The 16,847-nt window shown below is 33.9% G+C and overlaps 1 pseudogene; it reads left to right on the plus strand.

Annotated features, from left to right (window-relative positions):
- LOC121043742 (40S ribosomal protein S6-like) overlaps window positions 1-13,611 on the plus strand; it is a 37,270-nt pseudogene extending 23,659 nt beyond the window's left edge.
- The last annotated feature ends 3,236 nt before the right edge of the window (window positions 13,612-16,847 follow it).

Genomic DNA, 16,847 nt, shown 5'->3' on the forward strand with positions numbered 1-16,847 from the left:
TTATATGTATAATCACAAAGAATGGAAGCTTTTCTGGAGTATCTAATCCCATGAGGAAAGTACAGCAAAAAGTTTTAGATATAATTTCTTCATAATATACATTCTCCTCTTTCATTCAATTTTTCACAAATCTTTAATAACAACCTATTAAATTAATGGCATTTGTAATTTTCAGGCTATTCAAGAAAAGAAATGTTTTGTGTCTTTTTCTCCCTTCTTTATTTTCTTCCTTTCTTCACCCCTTTATTTAGTTTTATTCTTTATTTAGCTAGAGAAGAGACAAGAAAAATACAAAATAAGATAAAATCTCAGACTCTATGAGGGTTATAATAAACAGGTTTTTCAAATAGTCTCATATTCACATAAACCTCTATCTTGCCTATAGCAGTGTACCAAAATGCATTTTGAAGCTATATTTCATGTATCTGGAACTTCACCTTTACTATTAGAATTTATTGTCAGAAAAGATACTTTTATTTTTTCAGTGGTTCTCTTCTTAGCTACTCAATCTGCTTCAAAGTGGTGATTGTCTTCCCTACTAAATTTTAGGACTAAGCATGTAACAATGTATTTTTTAAGTTTTTATTTAAAATGCAGTTAGTTAACATACAGTGTAATAGTAGTTTCAAGTGTACAATATAGTGATTCAACACTTACACATAACACCCGGTGCTCATCACAGCAAGTGCACTTTTTAATCCCTATCACTTATTTCACCCACCTCCCCCCAGCTCTTCTCTGGTAGCAATCTTTTCTACAGTTAAGAGTCCATTTTTTGGTGTCCCCCTCTCTCTTTTTTTCTTTGCATGTTTATTTTGTTCCTTAAATTCCACATATGAGTGAAATCATATGGTATTTGTATTTCTGTGACTGACTTATTTCCCTTTGCATAATACTCTCTAGCTCCATCCCTGGTGTTGCAAATGGCAAGATTTCATTCTTTATTTTATTTTTTTTTATGGCTGAGTAAACATTAAAAATTCAACACCAAGCATTTTGGGCATCAATCAATTATGAAAATGCTCATAATTGAATTTTATATTGTATCTTCAGAGCAGCCAAGCTAAGTCTGGAATGTCAAGATCACAGCCACATTGTGCTGTGCCTTGCCCCAGGTAATATCCATCTATAATAAAAACTTTGGTTTTCTTTTTTTGACTGACTATGCCAAGCTTTGTCACATCTCAGGACCTTTGCATGGCCATGTTCCTTCTGCCCCAAAGACTATACACTTAAAAATATTTACTAGCTTCTCAATTAGAAATATTTACTGCCTAACTCTTACTCATTCTTTGGCTTTTAGCTCTAAATCCATTTTCTCAAAGATGTGCATCTCTGATCACTCCACTATAATTTTGTCATATTACTGTGGGGTTTTTTTTTTAGTATGTCATATTTTTCTTTCAAGTATTTTTACTAGGTATATTATAATATATACAGCAAATTACATAGCAGCAGACATCAAACAACAAAACTGTGCTACTTTTATGCTTGAGTCCTGGAATGCTCTGTTGGAAGTGTTATTAACCACTAAGTTTCTGAATAATAGTAAGTTCAGGACAATTCAGAGGAATGGGTCAGGATGACCTAGGTAGTGACTATTTACCAAGTGTTACAGAAGCATTTCAATATTTGAAGCATTCTCAAGTTTATACTGGCACATATAGTTCAATAACAGTCTTCACAAATTTTCATTTGTCTCTCTACCTGTGTTAGTCTTTATTGTTCATCACTCTCACTAGATACTATTCTCCATCACAATAAACACTGCCTCTGTTTTAATAGCCATTTAAACTGTAATAATTAGAGATGACTAATGAATAAATAGATGACTGATGCTGATGCTTGATACTCGACTACATATTCTACTAAAAGAAAGTTCTACATTCTCTTCCGAAGAATCTAGAATTATTGTTTCTCAATTTGCATTTCAAAAGCCCAGTCCATATAAGTAGGGGTAGTCAGCCTAGTTTAGCAACTTGGGAAAGCTTGAATTTACCCCATAACAGAATGAAGAATGCTTCTCTAGAACTATTATGGTTCACCATGAAATTAACCTGACAGAAAATGGCTATACTTCCTTCTACAAAGCACAGGGATGGGTGGTTTATTAATACTATGAAGAATCATGCTGAGAAGCCAGAGATAAAATATATAACAAAATTGTATAGATGTTAAAATTACTAAGTCAATTGTGAATATATTCTGTAGGCACTTTAATCTAAAGTAATTTAATCTGATTGAAGGTAATGGTCCTTTCTATTTGAGCAAATCCTGCCACTTGAAGCCTGAACAGAGACAATTTTTGAGTATGTCACTAACAAACCTAATAGCTGCATTGATGTTTATGTGCCAAATCCTTTTTTTTAATTTTTTTAAATCAATATCTTAAATTTTATTTTTTTTTACATTTATTTATTTATTTTTTTATTTTGAGAGAGAGAGACAGAGCACTGGGGAGGGACAGAGAGAGAGAGAGAGAGAGAGAGAGAGAGAATCCCAAGCAGGCTCCGTACTGTCAATGCAGAGCCTGATGAGGCACTCAAACTCATGACTGTGAGATCATGACCTGGGTGGAGAGATCATTACCTGAGCTGAAATCAAGAGTCAGATGCTTAACTGACTGACCGACCCAGGCACCCCATCCCCTAAATACTTTAACAGTGTTTGCTTTAACTACAAGAATTGTCTCAGACAAAGTTAGCAGGCAATTAAATTACCAAATATTAGCCTTTCAAATTCCCCATCATTCCAAAACTGTTTTCATATGAATTCATTTTTACTAACTCTAGGGATTTTAATACATTCTTCTGTCTTGTTGCTCAATGTTAATTATTTGTTATTTATTTTCCCTTGAATCTGCAACATATGTGGAATCTAGTGATCAAAGTAGAACACAAACCCTATAATTTATCTGGAGCCTCCAAAATATGGGGGCACCTGGTAGAGAGGGATTAGAAAACCTTGTGAATTTTATGTTAGTATTCAGTGTCTTATGTAATTCTATATAAGACTGTGTTCAATGTCTTACATACGGATTCTCTATTGTGTATTCAATATGCTTTTTAAGAAAAACATGCATAATGTTTATTTTATGCAAGTCATATTTCAAGCAATTAAAAATATTGTTACCTTTAAAACAGCTTTCAATTTAAAACTTTAATTAAAAAAATTATAAGTGAATATTCCAATTTTCACTTTCTCCATGAGACTCGTAGAGTCTAAGGAAGTTTTATGGCTAGTAAATTACAAAACATAATCATAACCCAAGTCTTAATGATCTAAACCTCAATTTCATTTCCCTCTACTTCATCTCCTTTAGCCCATAGTATTATTTTGTCAAAGAGGCCTCATCGGTACCTTGTGGATGCTGCAACCTTCCCTTCCTTTGTTCCCTCTCCAAACTGCCTAAATATCATTCCTCTTCCTTTTTAAATGTAACATTTAACTCTTTGATTTACTATATAATAATGTTTATTGAGATTTATTTATTTGTTTACTAATCAATGCCTGTCTCCACTCTCTCTAATATAAGCTAGATCAAGTGAGGAATCATGTCTTCTTTGTTGTCTGATGTGTCATAAACATTTAGAATATAGAAAGACCTCCATATATATTCAATTAAATGAGTATGATAGTTACACTGTAATATGCTATGGCAGGTAACTGTAAGGTTTTAGATCCTATACTAAAAATTGCTATCAAAACACTTCATTGGAATTGAGTCAGTGTTCAATAAGCAATAAATATAATAATAATATTAATATTAATATTAATATTAAAGATATATGGTCTCTCTCTTTTTTTTTTTTTTTTTTTTTTTTTTTTGTAATCAGACTGCTACCAATTTATTTGACATCTAGGTATCTTGTTTCCCAGATGTAAAGCTTTCCTCAATTCTTGGAGTCATTTTCTGTAATATTGTTGAAATTTTTTGGATCTCTGTTGATTTTTATTCTATTTATTCTATGAACTTGTTACATCACCAGTTACCAAGATTTGTGTGTTAAAAATTTGTTACTGTGTTTGTGGATTTCTCCATTTATCCTTTTAGTTTTGGGGTTACCCTTTAATCATTTAACAGATAACTTCCAAAATATATTTGTTAATGATGCATATGTTATACTTGTATTTTCAAGTATACCTCAACATAAACGTTAAGATTAAAAGAAGATTCATGGAACCAGTAGCAATCAAGAATTATTTATTCAAAAAAGGATATGTGCACATATGACCAAGAACAAATTTCTTCAGTGTGTAAGCTGGGAGGGAGAAGTTGTGGAATCTGGCTTAAGACTCCTGAATCCTGATATACATATTCCAAAAATTAATTAATTAAAATAAATATTTATTAATTAAATGGAGTTAAAAATTTATTTAATAGAGTGCATTTACTAAGTGCATAAGGAAATATCAAGATGAAGAAATTACACTATTATTCTAAAAACGGATTTTGAGGAAGAGTGCAAAGGCCTGGGTCTAGTCCTGGTTCCATCTCCAAGCACATAGGTCTGAAAATGATAATAGTTCTCAATGTGTTTATCACTTCTCTCCCACAGAGAAGGAATGACAATGCTGTTCTATCAGTCTGATGGGTAGTGCTAATAGTGAGGAGTCAGATCAAGTTAGATCCTATAAGTTTATGATAAGCATAAAATATTTTACCAATGCAAAACATTTTTCAAAATTGTTTGAACTCTTAAAAACATTTACCCAAAGAAACCCACTAATTTGAAGGGATATATGTACTCCTATGTTGATAGCAGCATTATTTACAATAACCAAACTATGGAAGCAGCACAAGTATCCATCGATAGATGAATGGATATATATTATAAATGGATAGATATATACGGATATATATATGGATATATATATATCCATTATATATTATATATACATATATCCATTATATATATTATATATACATATATAATATATATATGACTATTATTCATCCCTAGAAAAGAATGAAATCTTGCCATTTACAGCAACATGGATGGAGCTGGAAAGTATAATGCTAAGTGAAATAAGCCACTTAGAGAAAGATAAATACCATATGATTTCATTCATATGTGGAATTTAAGAAACAAAAAAAGTGAGCAAAGGGAAAAAAAGAGGCAAACCAAGAAACAGACTCTTAACTACAGAGAACATACTGATGGTTACCAGAAGGGAGGTGGGTGGGAAAATGGGTGAAATAGGGGATGAGGATTAAAGAGTATACTTATCGTGATGAAATAAAGTAAAAATTAAATTTTAAATTAAATTAAATTAAATGATGAAAAATGCGAGACAGTGAATGGAAACCTATACTGTGACCTTCTTATGCAGTGGAATAATACTTCATAATTGTAACAATGACCTACTTAAACCCACAACAAAATGAATGGATCTCAGAAATATTATGCTGAATGAAACAAGTTAAATCCAAAGTAATTTGTTCTGAATAAATTTATTCATATGAATATTCTAGAACAGGCAAGATAATCTATAGTTTTAGAATCAGAAGAATGTCTCTGAGGTGATCGAAATGTTCCATAATCTGGTTGCATTAGTGCTTATATGGATTTAGATATTTGTCAAGCATAAAGCTGTCCTCTCAAATCTACGCACTTTTGTATTTTGTATATAAATCATACTTTACTAAGGTATGTTTCAATAAACTGTGTTTCTTCAAAAATAAATAAAATAAGCCACTTAAAAATTAGAAAAAAAAAACAATAAAATTAGACATACAATGTGAGATTCAGCAGAAAAAATAGTCTTTCATTTACTTGTTTACTTTAAATTTACATTTTAAATGCTTAATAATGAATTTTAGAGTAAACATCTTTGCTTTATAGGGTCTGAATATAGTCTTTATTTTTGATAAAGGCCTTTCAGCTAGTTATTGCATATGAACTTAAAATACACATCCTTCATAACGAGAGTTTACACCACTCTCTGCAAAGCGTGATCACATTCTGTTTGCTCCTACATGACTAGAAGATTGACACACAATAAACTGTTCTGTTTGCCCTTAGAATAATCTTCTTGAGTTTAGATCAGTGATTTTGGCTTCAGTAAAAATTCTTTATCATTATAACCCCATTTCTTAGCCTTATTGCTTCCCCACGGACTTCTGAAAAGGCTGTTTGTCTTTTCTGCTGATCTACTTCATCTGGCATTGCTCTTTTCTAACAGAGAGTTTGCATACATCAAATTTGAGCTCTCATCTAGGGCAAAATATTCATCCAGCTAATCTTCACAGTTACTCACATCGGTTTTATCTACTGCCATCCTCACAGCACTTAATTTGTTTCTGTATCGTGATATGGAATTCACAACCAGAAAATTAACAAATAGACTCCTTCAAATTGAATTTGTTTTACTAAACATGAAAAACAAATTTTTTTTGGTTTAACCTGGAAGTTTAGTATGTTAAACATTGCAAGGAGACTCTAGAAATTTTATTGTTCCTCATCCTTTAATTATCCTTTATTCGCTCATTTATTCATCCATTGCTTCACTAGTGTTTCCAATTACCAACCCATCTACTTGCCATCCCCCCTCCATTAATCCTTTGTCTTCCATTCACTACATACCTCCAATGCTTTATCTGTGCATCCATATAGGGTATATCTATGTGCTTACCAATACATCCATCATCCATCCTTTATCCATCCATTCATCTACCTAACTCAGCATCACATAGCAAGCCAATATTACTTACTAAACCTGACTGTAAGTTTGGCATTAAGCCATAATAGATATTTCAGTAATAAGAAAGAATTTCATAAAGTTTATCTCAAACAAGAGAGGAGATGAAACTTATTAGTTATTAAATTTTTAAAGATGTAAATGATTTCAAACAACTTTTTGATGTTCATCTTTTTGTCTCTATTTACTTAAATCATGAATATTCAGAGAAACATGGTCACACCAATAAGCCATTGCCTGTGAAATCTGAGGAAAATATACAGATATCCCAGGTCCAACCCAACCTTTCTGTTGTAGAATATCCAACAACTCAGTCTGAACATCAAATATTTTGATAGCACCACATGGATCTGGGTGTATAGCCAACATTGAGAACTACTGGCTTCAGAGAAATCCTATGGTGTGTAGTTTTCATTCAATAGTAAGTTACCATAACTCATCTCAGGAAAAAAAAATATATATATATTACATATATTTATATATGTAATACATATATATAATACATATATTATATATATAATACATATATATTTATATATATATATATAAATCAGGCTTATCATACAGTGTAAATCTCACCTTGTGCAAAGATATACAAAAATCAATATAAGCCAGCATATTTAAAGCGTGTGTAATTACAGTTGTTAACAAAAACCTACATGTTAATGAAAGAAGAAATAGTATGTTTTATAACAGACTTACATTTATCAATAAAAAAAAGGTTAGATATCTTTATGTTTTATTCTCCTTACAGTTTTATAGGAAACTCGTTATCCATTTTCCAGGAAGCAATAATGCTGAAGATATACTTCTGGATTCTCCTGGAACAGTTCATTAAGGCAGGAGGGGTGTTCTTGTGAATGGGGGGTTGAGAGTTTAAAATCCATTGACTTTTTTTTCTCTCTATTCAGCACAGTTAAGGTAAAGTCATCTGTTCCCTAGTGATTTCTCTTACTCCTCTTTTGAAACGTTTCCCTGTGTAATAAGCATCTGCCTCCAAGTCTTTATGACAAGCAGAGTTGATTTGCACCCTAAAGTCTGCTATCTAGAAGCATTTTTGGAGCCCCTCCCTCTGTATAAAAATTAGACTGTAATTTGTAGTGTAGTCTAGGATCTGTCTTTTAAACCCACTTCTCATATGAAAATACAGATTTAAGGTTCAAAGATAAGAAAAGGAGAAATAAATGTTACATGAAACTTTTATGGCCTAATACTCGCTGCTGGTAAGTTTGGAAAGGTAGCTGAGGGGGTGGCTCATGGAGGGCTTTGTACACCATGATAAAAAGGCTGGGCTTAATCTTCCAAAATCTGGGGAGATCTGAGGCATTTGAGAAGGGAGGAAATGAGCACATCTGCATTTTGGACAGATAACTATTCAAGCTCCATATGGGAGATGCCACCCATGTTCTTCAAGTACATGGTGGAAGAGAAGACTGAGGCCGGGGGACCTGTGTGGTAGGCCCTACAGTGATTCAGAGGAGATGATACTATCTGGAAGAGAGCAGTGACTGTGGGGTAGCAGAAGAATATTTAGAATGATTTTTTATTTTGACTTTGTGTCATCTTAAATACATGTGCAATCACTATTGGAATATCTCTTATACCTCCTGCTTCTGATTTCCAGAATTAGACAAGTAAGATCATCTGCTTCTTGTTCTGGGGATTTCTGATTATGAAAATAACAGGGAGAAAGATGTAGAAGGGATGTATTTTGACATCTGACTATGTTGCTAAATCTCTGAAACCGGCAAATGGGAGTCTACTCTGAGAAATATACTTGTCACCAGTAGCATCCGGAAGGTCATTTTGAGAGGTTTTCCAGGTTACAAAGGACTTAGAATTTCACCACAAAGATTTCAGGGGAAATAATTTGCTTTTGTTGCTTTCAACATCATTGACCTGAATCAGAACTTTGTCTGGATGCAGTTACGAGCATATAAATCTCATTTAAGGTGCTCTATCCATATCAAATTGCAATTAAACTTAGAAGGCTACTACTACTCATGAGTAGTAAAGTTTAAGCCTGTCATACAAGGCTCCCAATACCTTTTGAACTCCAGACAGAACACAACTGATACCTTGTGTTATTTATCTTATCCAAGCTCTTGTTGGATTTGTGCATTTGTTCATGCAATGACCTCTATGCTCCCCCATTCTTACACTCGGCTGATTCCTTCTTCTAAATTCACTTCAAAGTTTAATTTATCTTTGAAATAGTTCTTACACTACTCTTCAACCATTTCAGCCCCCTCACACTATCCCCATAATCTATGCAGTTTTCCAATTCCACATTTTTCCAGTTTATTTTGAGAATTTGACAAATTTTAATACACATATGATCAGCAAATCAACATTTAAGTTTACTTAAGAGAAGCTTAAGTAAAATAACAAGATTATTGTAGCAAAAACTCCTACATATATAATCAAAGTTAGAGCTTTTATCTATTATTCCCAGAAAAATGTATTATTAGCTGTTGATAAGAAAAAATAAAACCTTTTAGATCTTTTTTCCAGATAGCAATTGGCAGCAGCTAAGTTAATAACTGCATTTAGTGCTTATTCTCAATATCCATTTCTCTTCTTTAATAAATAAGCTTATGTAAAACTTCTACTTGGACAAAATAATCAGTGCTAATCTCATTTTAGAAAAGCTTTATAAAGATCTTGCTTTTTGATAAGCTGAGTCCCCTCTTGAATGGGCTGAAGCTTTTGCTTCTACAGTGTTAAATAAACAAAACAAATGCTTTACCTCGAGTGAAATGATTAAATTGCTCTCAACTGACCTACAAGGGCAGCTATGTGGCTAGAGGAAATATTGGCCTGGAATACAGTTCCACAAAACACAAAGATTGAAAAGTACAAGGTTCTGAATTAAAAAGGTGCAACATATTTCTTGAAAAGGAAAGAGTAATAGTTTTAGACTCTGATAAAGTAGTCTGAAAATTCCTTGAGAAATACAACATTTTTGAAAAGTGGATAGCAGTTCATTAATAATGAAGAAAGAAAGTGAATTTCAAATACAAGGCTTAATCGAATGTCTTGCATAAGAGTAGTAAAATAATGTTTATTTTTTTATTTTTTTTTTCAAACGTTTATTTATTTTTGGGACAGAGAGAGACAGAGCATGAACGGGGAAGGGGCAGAGAGAGAGGGAGACACAGAATCGGAAACAGGCTCCAGGCTCTGAGCCATCAGCCCAGAGCCTGACGCGGGGCTCGAACTCACGGAGCACGAGATCGTGACCTGGCTGAAGTCGGACGCTTAACCGACTGCGCCACCCAGGCGCCCCTAAAATAATGTTTAAATTCAAATACTCATATACTTTCATTGAACCTATCAAATAACATTGAAGAGCATATATCGATCACAAGAGCTAAAATGGGACCCAGACGATCTGAATGAAAACAAGCATCAGTTACATTTTTTCAAAAATGATAAGAAATTATAAAATATTCAGAAGACAATGCCACACACATCCATACATATGCACACATATACATATGACATAAATTGTAAATACATTATTTTATAAGACTAATATTTAAAGTTACAAAATAATTTTTAAATTATTTTTTTCCTGTCTCTTTTCACCAGTAACTCAATTTTGCTCCCTCCCTCAGTGGTATTTCTTTCTTTTTTTTTTAATATATGAAATTTATTGTCAAATTGGTTTCCATACAACACCCAGTGCTCATCCCAGAAGGTGCACCTCCTCAATACCCATCACCCACCCTCCCCTCCCTCCCACCCCCCATTAACCCTCAGTTTGTTCTCAGTTTTTAAGAGTCTCTTATGCTTTGGCTCTCTCCCACTCTAACCTCTTTTTTTTTTTCCTTCCCCTCCCCCATGGGTTTCTGTTAAGTTTCTCAGGATCCACATAAGAGTGAAAACATATGGTATCTGTCTTTCTCTGTATGGCTTATTTCACTTAGCATCACACTCTCCAGTTCCATCCACGTTGCTACAAAGGGCCATATTTAATTCTTTGTGGCATTTCTTTACTGAGGGATATCGGTCACCTGGTTGAATGCAAGAAGCTGTCCTATCACAAAAGTGTTTGACAATAGAGGGTATTTGCACATCAGAAACATACTCACAACAATTTATTCTCAGTAATCAATCTATTAATTTCCTCAGAAAAAAAGTCCAGAAAAGCCTCTTGCCAAAAAAATGAAGTTGGTGGCATCCGGACAGAAGTGAATTGAGTTTCTATTTTTCAGCCTTAGCTGGATAAAAACAATTGGTGCCATTCAGTGATTAGCAAATGAGCAAAAGAGCAAATTGGATAGTCCACTGGAATGATCCATTATGTCTGAACACAGGTATGGAAATATATATATATATATATATATATATATATATATGGGGGCTGTTGGCACTCACAGATCTTACACGTTCAGGTAAGGTGCAATACATACCTAGATAAGCAATTAAAACCACGTAGTTTAATACACACACATATAAATAACATATACACAAAATAAATGTGTACACATGTAGTTTTAATTACATATATAATATATACCAAATGAAAATTACATACATATTAAAAACAATGAATTGGATCTATAATTGTTGTCCTGTTTTACATTATCATATAAGAAATTCAGGTAGTAGACAAACATATGAGTTTTGATTTCATTTTTTAAAACAACCATGCAAAGTGTATATGTACCTGTGTTTGGCTACATGTAATTTCAGAAATAAGGGAATGCATATACTAGTTTGTTAAATTTCATCCTATTATGTCACAATGGATGGAAAATAAAACTCTATCAGTAATTATAATTCAAATTGAGATAGATAAAGATTCATAAGAATGTTTTTTTTTTTATTTTTTTTAATGTTTTCATTTTTTTAAGAGACAGAGACAGAGCACGAGCTGGGGAGGGGCAGAGAGAGAGGGAGACACAGAACCCAAAGCAGGCTCCAGGCTCCTCGCTGTCAGCACAGAGCCCTACACAGGGCTTGAACTCACGAACGGTGATATCATGACCTGAGCCAAAGTTGACTGCTTAACTGACTGAGCCACCCAGGCACCTCACCACAAAAATGTATTTAAAGACTATCAGGCAAAATGTGCAAATGGAAACCTCCTTATATATATAAACCTCCATATATATATATATATATATATATATATATATATATATATATAAATCCTTTACAGGTTTATGTCATTTTAGTAGAGTTTAGTATATCAATATAGTTACAAAATAATCTATAAATCTATCGATTTTAATACAGACTTCAAACTTAAATTTATTTATTTATTTATTTATTTATTTGATTTTGGTTTGAGAGAGAAAAGGGAGCTTGTGCACAAGCTGAGGAAAGGCAGAGAGAGAGAGAGAGGGAGAGAAAGAATCTCAAGCAGACTCCATGCTGAGGCACCCTGTGCTGAGCTGTCAGCAGAGCACAATCCAGGGTTTGAACTCACGAACCCTGAGATCATGACTTGAGCTTAAGTCGGGTGCTTCAGGCTACCCAGGCACCCCTATTCTATTATTTTTTAAGTTCTTAAGGATATTCTTAGTGAAAAGGACAAATTAGACATTCAACAAGTGTTTGTTGAATGAATTTAATACACAATGGAAGGGTGGTAACCTCAGTCTGAGGACCTTAAATCTAAAATGCCAAGGTGTGCCTGGGTGGTTCCATTGGTTAAGCGTCCAACTCTTGATTTGGGCTCAGGTCATGATCTCAAGGTTCATGGGTTCAAGATCCACATGAGGCTCTGAGCTGACAGAGCAGACCCTGCTTAGGATTCTCTCTCTCCTTTTTTCTCTGCCCCTCTCCTGCTCACTCTTTCTCAAAATAAATAAACGTTTTAAAAATAATAAAATAAAGTGCCAAATACAGCTCTTTTTTGTGGTAACTGGTGGGTGATAGTCTGCTTAAGGTTGAAGCTGAACATCTCTTTCCCAGCTACTGGCTGCCAGAAACTGATTGAAGTGGATGATGAATGCAAACTTTATACCTTTTTTTAAAAAAGATTTAATGTTTTTATTTATTCTTGATAAAAAGAGACAGAGTGTGAGCAGGAGAGAGAGAGAGGCAGAGAGATAGGGAGACACAGAATCTGAAGCAGGTTCCAGGCTCTGAGCTGTCAGCAGAGATCCTGATGCGGGGCTCGAACTTGTAAACCGAGAGATCATGACTTGAGCCAAAGTCAGATGCTCAACCAACAAAGCCACCCAGGCTCCCCAAACATTATAACTTTTATGAGAAGCATACAGCGACAGAAATTGCTGCTGATGTTCTGAGTGAAGAATGGAATAGTTTATGTGGTCCATATCTCTGGCGGCAGTGATGAACAAGGCTTCCCCATGAAGTGTGTCTCGACTCATGGCCATGTCCACCTGTTGCTTAGTAAGAGGCATTCCTGATACAGAGCAAGGAGGTCTGGAGAAAGAAAATGGAAAATCTATCCAGGGTTGCATTGTGGATGGCAATCTCAGCCTTATCAACTTGGTCATTGTTAAAAAAAAAAAAAAAGAGGAGAAGGGTATTTCTGGATTCACTGATACTACTGTGCCTCGTCTGGGGCCTAAAAGAGCTAGGCAAATCTGCAAACTTTTTGATCTCTCTAAACCTGATGTCCACCAGTCTGTTATGAGAAAGCCACCAACCAAAGAAGATCAGAACCTAGAACCAAGTTTCAACGTCTTATTATTTCACGTGTCCTCCAACAAAAATGTTATTGCATTGCTCTGAAAAAAAAACAAACAAACAAACAAAACAGCCTACTAAGAAAAATAAGGAAGAAGCTACAGAATATGCTAAACTTTTGTCCAAGAGAATGAAGGAGGCCAAAAAAAAAAAAAAAAAAAAAGGCAGGAACAGATTGCCAAGAGACAAAGGCTGTCATTTCTGAGAGCTTCTCCTTCTAGGTCCAGTCAACAATGAGAGTTTCTAAAAGTATGAAATAAATAAGATTAAACATCAATAAAATAATGAAATGAAATGCCAAATATAGTCAGACGTATTCACACCACTGGCTACTCAGTATGGAATGTGCTCAGTTGTTTCTTTAATCCAAATACATTCCAAATATTACCATTTAGCAGAAATATTAGAATATTTTTTCTCAAAATATAATATTTTAGGAATAAGTATTAACAAAAATGTTTTACATGTGTCCATATGCTGAATATATTTGTACCTTCTTTTTGATATTTAGATCTCTATTATGAAAGTGAATTAATTTGTTAGATTCGAATGATGATATTTTTGCTCCTCTGTGTGGCCCCAGATGTGTATAATGTATATAAACAATTGTAAAAGGTATTTTCCTATATGTACAATTTTGTCATTATAGAATATTTAAATTTATATATTCAGGAGTAAGCATTTTTGCAATGACTTATTTTAGATAAAACAATTAAAGTTATATTACTGTCTAAATGAATCATCTTCTCAGTTGATGCCAATGAACAGTGTCCCCAGAATCTCATACTTCATTTATGTATGAAGTTCCCCATGACCCAATTCTGATGTGCTCTTGGGGCTCAACATCTACTCATTACAAATCCTTATTCATAAATCAGGGTTAAGTTACATACTGTTTGCTATTCACCACTGAGCACCTGCCTAGTTTACAAACAATGATTCCATTTGGTCATTTTAACAAGCAAAATCATGAGTCTATGTCTGTGTGTAACATCCATAAATACCTTATGGAAAAATGATTGCTATCTAATCATGTGTATAACATTCATACAGAATCACATTGTTCAAAATGAAATCATTTAATTGGTTGGCTCTTATAGATGCCACATCAATTGCCTCTTTATTGTGTGTTTAACTTGTTTGTTCTGTTATTATTAAATTTCAGACATATTTTGAGAAGTGCATGTTCTTGTTAACATAGCTATGTCCTAATATGATTTCAGGATGCTCTATTTCCATATGATCATATTTATGTGTGGTGGTCTAATTTTAAAATTCGTAATTAGCAGTGCTTTTAGTACTAATACCATTTTTATTTCTAGAGGGCATCTTGTATACTATGTGGTCCAATCAACTTCCTTTAATTAAAATGCAATAATCCAAATTAAAGCAGGAGCTTGAATCGGGTGCCATAGACCACTCACCCATCCAAAATACATAAAGAACTTCTACAATATCAAAAAAACAAAAACAAAAACAAATAATCCAGTTAAAAACTGGACAGAGAAGCTAAATAAACATTTTCCAAAGAAGATATTTGGATGGCCAACAGACACATGTAAATATGCTCAACATCACTAATCATCAGGGAAATGCAAATCCAAACCACAGTGGGATCTCACCTTATACCTGTCAATATGGCTATTATCAGAAAGACAAGAAAATAACAAGTGTAGCTGAGGATGTGGGGGAAAAAAGAACATTCCTGCAATATTGTTGGAAATATATATTTTTACAGACACTGTGGAAACCAGTAAGGAGGTTGCTCAAAAACTTAATAGCAGAAATACCAACTGAACCAATAATTCCACTACTGAGTATTTACCCAAAGAAATGACAGCACTAATTCAAAAAGATATATACATACCCCCTGGTTTATTGCAGCACTTACTATAGTCAAGATATGGACACAACCTAAGGTTCCATTTATAGATGAATGGATAAGGAAGATGTACATAAATACACACACACACAAACACATACACAGGAATATTACACAACCATAAAAAAGGTGAGATCTTGTCATTTGTGATGACATGGATAGACCTAGAGGGTATTAAGCTAAGTGAAATAAATCAGGCTGAGAAAGAAAAATTCTATATGATTTCACTCCCATGTGGAATCTAAAAAACCAAACCAATGAGCAAACAAATAAAACGCAGAATCAGACCAATCAATACAGAGAACAAACTGATGGTTGCCCAAGGGGTAGGAGTGAAGCGATGGGCCAAATGGGTCAATGGGAGTAGGAGGTACAAGTTTCCAGTTAGGTAATTAATAAGTTATGGGAATAAAAAGGAAAACAGCATAGGGAATATAGTCAATGATATTTTAATAGCATTGTATAGTCACAAATGGTATACACACTTGTGGTGAGCATAGCATAAGGTATAGAGAAGGTAAAATCATCATGTTTTATACCTGAAACTAAATAACATTGAGTGTCAACTATACTTAAATAAATTTTTTTAAATAATTCAAATTGGAAAAAAATGTATTTTCGTTTTAGCGAAGGTAAGTTCATTTAGATCTCTCCTGTACATTGTCATATTCCAAGGTAACTAGGCAGCACAGTGAGTGTTTTAGTAAAAAAAAAAAAAAAAAATTTACTGTTTTGGCCAATACACCTGGACTGGTATACAGGAGACTCAGGAACCTCAACATGTCTCTCCATGTAGCTACCTAGAAATTGGCAATGACTGTGTTGCCCTCTGGAAGGCAGGAGTTCTAGGTAACAGGGTGAAGCAACATATTTCCATCATGCTAAATTTCATACTCAGAATTTAAAAGCTAGCACAAAGTTTCTCAAACCTTAGAGCACAACACCAGAGTGGCCTGGAAGACTGTTAAAAACACAGATTTCTTTGAAAAGCCCCCAGAATCAGTAATTCTGTGATGGGTCCAGGTATCTTGCATTTCTAACAAGTTCCCATGTGATATCAAAGCTGCTGGTCTCAGGACCACACTTTAAGAAAAATCAAGTTAGAGACTTTTATTCTTTTCAAGGATATTTGTAACTAGGCATCGTTATCAGAAGCCAAATTGCCAGCTGATCCAAATGTACCTGAAAATTATCTGTGGTGAAGGGAGGGAGGGAGTGCCTTATCAAGTCTCCCACTGTGATTTTCTTAATCCCAATCACATTAGATCCATGGATAGCACAGGTAACTGAAGAGAGGATTTTAACTCTCAAACCATTCACTAATATATCTCTTTTCCCCTCCTGATACAGTTTGTTTGTAATTTCAGGGCCAATTACACTTTGCTAGTGTATGCACATCAAGAACAGAATCTCTGCACTTTGCAAACACAGATGAATCATATCTTTATCTTCAACTATGGATGGCTTTTAATCTTATCAAAGCTGTGTCCCTTTTTCACAAAAATCAACACTCACTTGTTGAAGAAGCGCTTCATGGGTAATATAACTTACCCACATCATAATTTAAACAATCAAAATAATGTCCTCATTT

Source organism: Herpailurus yagouaroundi, unplaced genomic scaffold (assembly GCF_014898765.1).
Source record: "Herpailurus yagouaroundi ecotype Mexico unplaced genomic scaffold, PumYag 187, whole genome shotgun sequence".
Lineage (NCBI taxonomy): Eukaryota > Metazoa > Chordata > Mammalia > Carnivora > Felidae > Herpailurus > Herpailurus yagouaroundi.